The 9760-nt window shown below is 37.5% G+C and overlaps 1 non-coding gene across 1 annotated transcript; it reads right to left on the reverse strand.

Annotated features, from left to right (window-relative positions):
* Positions 1 to 4228: 4228 nt before the first annotated feature.
* LOC112725335 (small nucleolar RNA R71) lies at positions 4229 to 4336 on the reverse strand. The gene has a single exon (XR_003164450.1). It is a non-coding gene; the product is annotated as a small nucleolar RNA R71 (small nucleolar RNA).
* Between the last annotated feature and the right edge of the window lie 5424 nt (positions 4337 to 9760).

Genomic DNA, 9760 nt, shown 5'->3' on the forward strand with positions numbered 1-9760 from the left:
TTTGAGTTGAAGAATAGTTTGATTAATTTGCTTCCCAAGTATTATGGACTTCCGGGACAAGACCCCATCATACATCTAAGATATTTTCAAGTTTCTTGTTCTACGGCTCGAAGGCATGGAGCCAATGAGATTGCCATTATGGTTTTTGCCTTCTGATGAGTTGATAATTTTATACCCTTTTTGGCATTGTTTTTACATAGTTTTTAGTATGATTTAGTTATTTTTTATTATATTTTTATTAGTTTTTAAAATTATATTTCTGGACTTTACTATGAGTTTGTGTGTTTTTCTATGATTTCAAGTATTTTCTGGCTGAAATTGAGTGACCTGAGCAAAAATCTGATTCAGAGGCTGAAAAAGAACTGCAGATTCTGTTGGATTCTAATGCTCTTGCACTCGAAGTGGATTTTCTGGAGCTACAGAAGCTCAATTGGCACGCTCTCAATTGAATTGGAAAGTAGACATCCTGGGCTTTCCAGAAATATATAATAGTCCATACTTTGTCCAAGATTTGATGGCCCAAACTGGCGTCCAAAGCCAGCCTAAAACATCTTGGCGTAAAACGCCCAAACTGGCACCAGAATTGGAGTTAAACGCCCAAACTGGCACCAAAGCTGGTGTTTAACTCCAGGAACAGCCTATGCACGTGAAAGCTTCAAGGCTCAGCCCAAGCACACACCAAGTGGGCCCTGGAAGTGGATTTCTACACTATCTGCACTTAGTTACTCATTTTCTGTAAACCTAAGTTACTAGTTTAGTATAAATAGCACTTTTTACTATTGTATTCATATCTTTGGACGTTTAGTCCTTAGACCTTTGGAATGGAGGCTGGCCATTCGGCCATGCCTAGACCTTTTTCACATTTGTATTTTCTACGGTGGAGTTTCTACACCCATAGATTAAGGTGTGGAGCTCTGCTGTTCTTCATGAATTAATACAATTACTACTGTTTTATATTCAATTCATGCCTACTTTTTCTCCAAGATATACTCTCGTACTTTATTCAGTTAAGTCAGAATGAAGGGGTGACGACAATCACCCAATCTTCGTTACTCGCTTAGCCAAGATCCGCGTGCCTGACAACCACAAAGCGGTCTACATGATATTCAACGTAGTCATTGGACGACAGCCGGAGTAAATTCTCTTGGGTATCTAATACACGGACCGAGTCCGTGAGATTAGTATCTTCGTGGTATAGGCTAGAACAATTGGCAGCATTCCTGGGATCCGAAAAGTCTAAACCTTGTTTGTGGTATTCCGTGTAGGATCCGAGAAGGAATGACTGTGACGAGCTTCAAACCTGTGAATGTTGGGCGCAAGTGACAGTGTGCAAAAGGATCAATGGATCCTATTTCGATGCTAGCAAGAACCGACAGATGATTAGTCGTGCGGTAGCTGTACATGGTATTTTTCATCCGAGACGAGAAATCTGACAGTTGATTAGCCGTACAGAGATTGTACCTGGTATTTTTCATCCGAGAGGATCATACAGCTTGCCATGGAAGGGAGCACGCATGATTGGAAGAAGGCAGTAGGAAAGCAGAGGTTCAGAAGCAACAAAGCATCTCCAAACGCTTATCTGAAATTCCCACCAATGAATTACATAAGTAACTTTATTTTATTTTATGTTTTATTTATCTTTTAATTATCAAAACTTCAAAACCATTTGAATCCGCCTGACTGAGATTTACAAGGATGACCATAGCTTGCTTCAAGCCGACAATCTCCGTGGGATCGACCTTTACTCACGTAAGGTTTATTACTTGGACGACCCAGTGCACTTGCTGGTTAGTTGCACAGAGTTGTGAGAAAAGTGAGGTCACGATTTCGTGTACCAAGTTTTTGGCGCCGTTGCCAGGGATTGTTCGAGTTTGGACAACTAACGGTTCATCTTGTTGCTTAGATTGGGTAATTTTATTTTATGTTTAAGCTTTTTATTTTAATTTTTGAAAAATTAAAAAATTAATAATAATAAAAAATTTAATGTTTTCAAAAAATTCAAAAAAATGTGTTCTTTAGAATTTTTAAGAATGAATTCTAGAGCTTCATGAGATATGTTGGAACCTGGCTGGCTGTTAAGCCATGTCTAATCTTTTGGACTGAGGTTTCCACTTTCCATTGTAGAAAGGACATGTCTGTAATTGATATGCTAAAGTTTGCCTGGCCACTTGGCCATGTCTAATTCTATTGGACCGAAGCTTTAGACTAACATTGCACGAATCCTGGAATTCTTATTAAAAATTTTTAATTTCTTTATTTTCTTTTTCAAAAAAAAGAAAATTTTGAAAAATTACAAAAAAAAATTAATAAAATCATAAAAACCAAAATATTTTGTGTTTCTTGTTTAAGTCTAGTGTCAAATTTTAAGTTTGGTGTCAATTGCATCTTTTAATCTTTTGAGTCTTGTGTTCTTAATGAGTTTTCTTGTTTGATATTTAAATTTTCTTGTTCTGTGTCTTTTCTTGTTTTTCATATGCATTTTTGAATTATTAGTGTCTAAAGTTTAAAAATTTTTAAGTTTGGAGTCTTGCATATTTTTCTTTTTTTAAAATGTTTCAAAAATATGTTCTTGATATTCATCTTGATCTTCAAAGTGTTCTTGGTGTTCATCTTGACATTCAAAGTATTCTTGCATGCATTTAGTGTCTTGATCTTAAATTTTTATGTTTTGTTTCATTTTTGCTGTTTAATAAAAAAAAAGAGAAAAACAACAAAATGATATCTTTTTCTCTCTCCTCATTAATTTTAAAAATAAAAAATAATATCTTTCCCCTGTTTTACTAATAAATTTCGAAATTTTGGTTTGATTTTGTCAAAAAAATTTTAAAAATTTAGTTGTTTCTTGTTAGTCAAGTTAAAATTCCAATTTAAAAAATTCTATCTTTTCAAATCTTTTTCAAAATCAAATCATTTTCAATTTCCTTTCATGTTTTTCTAAAATTTTAAAATTGATTTTCAAAATCTTTTTCTTATTTTTATTTCATATTTTCGAAATTATTGCAAACAATTAATGTTTTGATTAAAAATTTTATGTTGTTACTTGCCTATTAAGAAAGGATCAATCTTTAAATTCTAGAATCATATCTTTTAGTTTCTTGTTAGTCAAGTAATCAACTTTAATTTCAAAAATCAAATCTTTTTAATTTCCTTTTCAAATCTTTTTCAAAATGATTTTCAATCATATATTTTCAAAATTGATTTTCAAATTTTTTTCAATTAACTACTTGATTTTTGTTTGATTTTAAAAAAGTTTTCTATTTCTTATCTTTTTCAAAACCACCTAACTACTTTTCTCTCTCTCTCTCTCTCTCTCTAATTTTCAAAAATCACTAACCATTTTTTCAAAATTCTTTTTAATTAACTAATTGTTTTAAATTCTAATTTTATTTTATTTTCCTTCTTAAATTCGAATTCTAACTAATAACTAAAATAAAAACAAAAATATTTTTCTTTTCTTTTAAATTAAAATTCGAATAACTCTCTCTCTCTCATCTCTTTCTATTTATTTTATTTATTTACTAACACTTCTCTTCTTCTTAAAAATTTGAACCCTCTCCCTCTCTCTGTGTTCGAATTCTCTTTCTTCTCCCTTCTTCATTCTATTCTTCTATTCTTCTACTCATATAAAAGAATCTCTATACTGTGACATAGAGGATTCCTATTCTTTTCTGTTCTCTTCTTTTTCATGAGCAGGAACAAGGATAAGAACATTCTTGTTGAAGCTGATCCTGAACCTGAAAGGACTTTGAAGAGGAAGCTAAGAGAAGCTAAAGCACAAAACTCTGGAGAGGACCTAACAGAAATTTTTGAAAAAGAAGAAGACATGGCAGCCGAAAATAACAACAATGGTGGAGATGCAAGGAAGATGCTTGGTGACTTTACTACACCCACTTCTGACTTCTATGGAAGAATCTTCTCAATTCTTGCAATTGGAGCAAACAACTTTGAGCTTAAGCGTCAATTAGTTTTTCTAATGCTGCAGAATTGCAAGTTTCATGGACTTCCATTGGAAGAACCTCATCAGTTCTTAGCTGAATTCTTGCAAATCTGTGACACTGTTAAGACCAATGGAGTTAATCTTGAGGTTTACAGACCTATGCTTTTCCCCTTTGCTGTAAGAGACAGAGCTAGGATATGGTTGGACTCACAACCTAAAGAAAGCCTGAACTCTTGAGAAAAGTTGGTCAATGCTTTCTTGGCCAAATTTTTTCCACCTCAAAAGCTGAGCAAGCTTAGAGTGAAAGTCCAAACCTTCAGACAGAAGGAAGGTGAATCCCTCTATGAAGCTTGGGAAAGATACAAGCAATTGATCAGAATGTGTCCTTCTGACATGCTTTCAGAATGGAGCATCTTATGTATATTCTATGATGGTCTGTCTGAATTGTCCAAGATGTCGTTGGATTACTCTACTGGTGGATCTCTTCATCTGAAGAAGACACCTACAGAAGCCCATGAAATCATTGAAATGGTGGCAAATAACCAGTTCATGTACACTTCTGAAAGAAATCCTGTGAATAATGGGACAACTCAGAAGAAAGGAGTTCTTGAGATTGATACTCTGAATACAATATTGGCTCAGAATAAAATATTGACTCAGCAAGTCAATATGATTTCTCAGAGTCTGACTGGAATGCAAGCTGCATCCGTCAGTACTAAGGAAGCTTCCTCTGAAGAAGAAGCTTATGACCCTGAGAATCCTACAATGGAAGAGGCGAATTACATGGGAGAATCCTATGGAAACACCTATAATCCTTCATGGAGAAATTACCCTAATTTCTCATGGAAGGATCAACAGAAGCCTAATTAAGGCTTCAATAATAATGGTGGGAGAAATAGGTTTGGCAATAGCAAGCCTTTTTCATCATCTTCTGAGCATCAGACAGAGAGTTCTAAGTAGAGCCACTCTGACTTAGCAACCATAGTCTCTGATCTATCTAACACCACTCTTAGTTTCATGACTGAAACAAGGTCCTCCATAAGAAATTTGGAGGCACAAGTGGGTCAAATGAGCAAAAGAATTACTGAAATCCCTCCTAGTACTCTCCTAAGCAATACAGAAGAGAATCCAAAGAGAGAGTGCAAGGCCATAACTATAACCAAAATGGCCGAACCTGGAGAGGAAGAAAAGGCAGTGATTTCCAGTGAGGAAGACCTTAATGGACGTCCACTGGCCAATAAGGAGTTCTCCATTGAGGAACCAAAGGAATCTGATGCTCATATAGAGACCATAGAGATTTCACTGAACTTACTGTTGCCATTCATGAGCTTTGATGAGTATTCTTCCTCTGAAGAGGATGAAGATATTGCTGAAGAGCAAGTTACTCAGTATCTAGGAGCAATCATGAAGCTGAATGCCAAGTTATTTGGTAATGAGACTTGGGAGGATGAACCTCCATTGCTCATTAATGAACTGAATGCTTTGGTTCAACCGAAATTACCTCAAAAGAAACCGAATCTCAGAAAGTTCTTAATACCTTGCATCATAGGCACCATGACCTTTAAGAAGGCTCTGTGTGACCTTGGTTCAAGTATAAACCTCATGCCACTCTCTGTAATGGAGAAACTAGGGATCTTTGAGGTGCAAGCTGCAAGAATCTCACTAGAGATGACAGACAATTCAAGGAAACAGGCTTATGGACTTGTAAAGGATGTATTAGTGAAGGTTGAAAGCTTTTACATCCCTGCTCATTTCATAATCTTAGACACTGGGAAGGAAGAAGATGAATCCATCATCCTTGGAAGACCCTTCCTAGCCACAGCAAAAGCCGTGATTGATGTGGACAGAGGAGAGTTAGTCCTTCAATTGAATGAGGACTACCTTGTGTTTAAGGCTTAAGGATCTTCTTCTGTAACCATGGAGAGGAAGCATGAAGAGCTTCTCTCAATACAGAGTCAAACAGAGCTCCCACACTCAACTTCTAAGTTTGGTGTTGGGAGGCCAACATCAAGCTCTGAATCTCTGTGAAGCTCTCTAAGAGCTCACTGTCAAGCTATTGACATTAAAGAAGCGCTTGTTGGGAGGCAACCCAATGTTATTTAATTATATTTATTTATTTTCCATTATTATTTTATGTTTTCTTTAGGTTGATGATCATGTGAAGTCATAAAAACAACTGCAAAATTAAAGCAAAATGAAAAACAACATGAAAAATAGCACACCCTGGAAGACAGACTTACTGGCGTTTAAACGCCAGTAAGGATAGTAGAATGGGCGTTTAATGCCCAGCCTGGCAGCATTCTGGGCGATAAACGCCAGAATGGGCAGCACTCTGGGCGTTTAACGCCAGAAAGGGGTGTCTGGCGTCTGGCTGGCGTTAAACACCAGAAATGGCAGACAGACTGGCGTTTAACGCCAGAAAAGGGTGTCTGGCTGGTGTTAAACGCCAGAAAGGGGCAGCAGACTGGCGTTTAACGCCAGGAAAGGTAGCAGAGCTGGCATTAAATGCCAGGATTGGCACACAATGGGTGTTTAAATGCCAGAATAATGCAGGGAGTAAAATTCCTTGACACCTCAGGATCTGTGGACCCCACAGGATCCCCACCTACCCCACCTCTTCTTCTCTCCTCTTCACACCTTTCCATAACACTCTTCCCTAAAATAACCTCCACCAAAACCATCATACAACCCACCTAAGACCTCCCTTGGCCGAACCATTCACACATCTCTATCTCCTCCATCTCTTCCTCTTCTATTCCCTTCTTTCTTCTTTTGCTTGAGGACGAGCAAACCTTTTAAGTTTGGTGTGGGAAAAGCTAAAGCTTTTTGTTTTTCCATAACCATTAATGGCACCTAAGGCTGGAGAAACCTCTAGAAAGAGGAAAGGGAAGACAATTGCTTCCACCTCCGAGTCACGGGAGATGGAGAGATTCATCTCAAAGGTCCATCAAGACCACTTCTATGAAGTTGTGGCCAAGAAAAAGGTGATCCCCGAGGTCCCCTTCAAGCTCAAAAAGAGTGAATATCCGGAGATCCGACATGAGATTCAAAAAAGAGGTTGGAAAACTCTCACCAACCCCATTCAACAAGTCAGAATCTTAATGGTTCAAGAGTTCTATGCCAATTCATGGATCACTAAGAACCATGATCAAAGTATGAATCCGAACCCAAAGAATTGGCTCACAATGGTTTGGGGGAATTACTTGGATTTCAGTCCAAAAAATGTGAGGTTGGCATTCAACTTGCCAATGATGCAAGGAGATCCTCACCCTTTCACTAGAAGGGTCGACTTTGATCAAAGGTTGGAACAAGTCCTTAGGGACATTTGTGTGGAAGGAGCTTAATGGAAGAGAGACTCAAGAGGCAAGCCAGTTCAACTAAGAAGGCTTGACCTCAAGCCCGTGGCTAGGGGATGGTTGGAGTTCATCCAACGCTCTATCATTCCTACTAGCAACCGGTCTGAAGTTACAATAGACCGGGCTATCATGATCCATAGCATCATTAATGGAGAGGAAGTAGAAGTTCATGAGATCATATCCCCAGAACTCTACAGGGTAGCGGACAAGCCCTCCACTTTGGCAAGGTCAGCCTTCCTTCATCTCATTTGCACCCTATGCAATTCAGCTGGAATTGTCATAGAGGAAGACATCCTCATTGAAGGGGACAAGCCCATCACTAAGAAGAAGATAGAGCAAACAAGAGAGCCCACTCATGGACCTTAACAAGAGCATGAGGAAGTTCCTCATCAAGAAATCCCTGAGATGCCTCAAGGGATGTACTTTCCTCCACACAATTATTGGGAGCAAATTAACACCTCCTTAGGAGAACTAAGTTCTAACATAGGGCAACTAAGGATGGAGCACCAAGAGCACTCCATTATCCTCAATGAAATTTGAGAGGACCAAAGAGCCATGAGATAAGAGCAACAAAGGCAAAGAAGAGACATAGAGGAGCTCAAGCACTCCATAAGATCTTTAAGAGGAAGAACTAGCCGCCATCACTAAGGTGGACCCATTCTTTATTTTCCTTGTTCTTATTTTTCTATTTTTCGAAAAATATGCTTTATGTTTTGTCTATGTTTGTGTCTTTATTACATGATCATTAGTATCTAGTGTCTATGTCTTAAAGCTATAAATGTCCTATGAATCCTTCACCTTTCTTAAATGAAAATTTTTTTAGTTGCAAAAGAACAAGAAGTACATGGTTTCGAATTCTATCTTGAAATTAGTTTAATTATTTTGATGTGGTGACAATACTTTTTATTTTCTGAATGAATGCTTGAACAGTGCATATTTTTGAATTTGTTGTTTATGAATGTTAAAAGTGTTGGCTCTTGAAAGAATAATGGAAAAAGGAGAAATGTTATTGATAATCTGAAAAATCGTAAAATTGACTCTTGAAGCAAGAAAAAGCAGTGAATAGACAAAGCTTGCGAAAAAAAATGTGGCAAAAAAAAAAGAAGAAAAAGAAAAAGCAAGCAGAAAAAGCCAATAACCCTTTAAACCAAAAGGCAAGGGTGAAAAGGATCCAAGGCTTTGAGCATTAATGGATAGGAGGGGCTAAAGGAATAAAATCCCGGCCTAAGCGACTAAATCAAGTTGTCCCTAACCATGTGCTTATGGCATGAAGGTGTCAAGTAAAAAGCTTGAGACTGAGCGGTTAAAGTCGTGGTCCAAAGCAAAAAGAGTAAGCTTAAGAGCTCTGGGCACCTCTAACTGGGGACTCTAGCAAAGCTGAGTCACAATCTGAAAAGGTTCACCCAGTTCTGTGTCTGTGGCATTTATGTATCCGATGGTAATATTGGAAAACAAAATGCTTAGGGTCACGGCTAAGACTCATAAAGTAGCTGTGTTCAAGAATCAACATACTGAACTAAGAGAATCAATAACACTATCTGAATTCTAAGTTCCTATGGATGCCAATCATTATGAACTTCAAAGGATAAAGTGAGATGCCAAAACTGTTCAGAAGCAAAAAGGCTACTAGCCCCGCTCATCTAATTGGAACTAAGTTCATTGATAAGTTTGGAATTTATTCTATATTCTCTTCTTTTTATCCTATTTTGTTTTTAGTTGCTTGGGGACAAGCAACAATTTAAGTTTGGTGTTGTGATGAGCGGATAATTTATACCCTTTTTGGCATTGTTTTTACATAGTTTTTAGTATGATTTATTTACTTTTTATTATATTTTTATTAGTTTTTATTCAAAAATAACATTTCTGGAATTTGCTATGAGTTTGTGTGTTTTTCTGTGATTTCAAGTATTTTCTGGCTGAAATTGAGGGACCTGAGGAAAAATCTGATTCAGAGGTTGAAAAAGGACTGCAGATGCTGTTGGATTCTGATACTCCTGCACTCGAAGTGGATTTTCTGGAGCTACAGAAGCTCAATTGGCGTGCTCTCAATTGCGTTGGAAGGTAGACATCCTGGGCTTTCCAGAAATATATAATAGTCCATACTTTGCCCGAGATTTGATGGCCTAAACTGGCGTCCGAAACCAGCCTAAACTATCTTGGCGTAAAACGACCAAACTGGCACCAGAATTGGAGTTAAACACCCAAACTGGCACCAAAGCTGGCGTTTAACTCCAGGAATAGCCTATGCATGTGAAAGCTTCAAGGCTCAGCCCAAGCACACACCAAGTGGGCCTTGGAAGTGGATTTCTGCACTATCTGCACTTAGTTACTCATTTTATGTAAACCTAAGTTACTAGTTTAGTATAAATAGCACTTTTTACTATTGTATTCATATCTCTGGACGTTTAGTCCTTAGACTTTGGAATGGAGGCTGGCCATTCGGCCATGCCTAGACCTTTTTCACTTA

The sequence above is a fragment of the Arachis hypogaea genome, chromosome 11 (assembly GCF_003086295.3).
Source record: "Arachis hypogaea cultivar Tifrunner chromosome 11, arahy.Tifrunner.gnm2.J5K5, whole genome shotgun sequence".
Taxonomy (NCBI): Eukaryota; Viridiplantae; Streptophyta; class Magnoliopsida; order Fabales; family Fabaceae; genus Arachis; species Arachis hypogaea.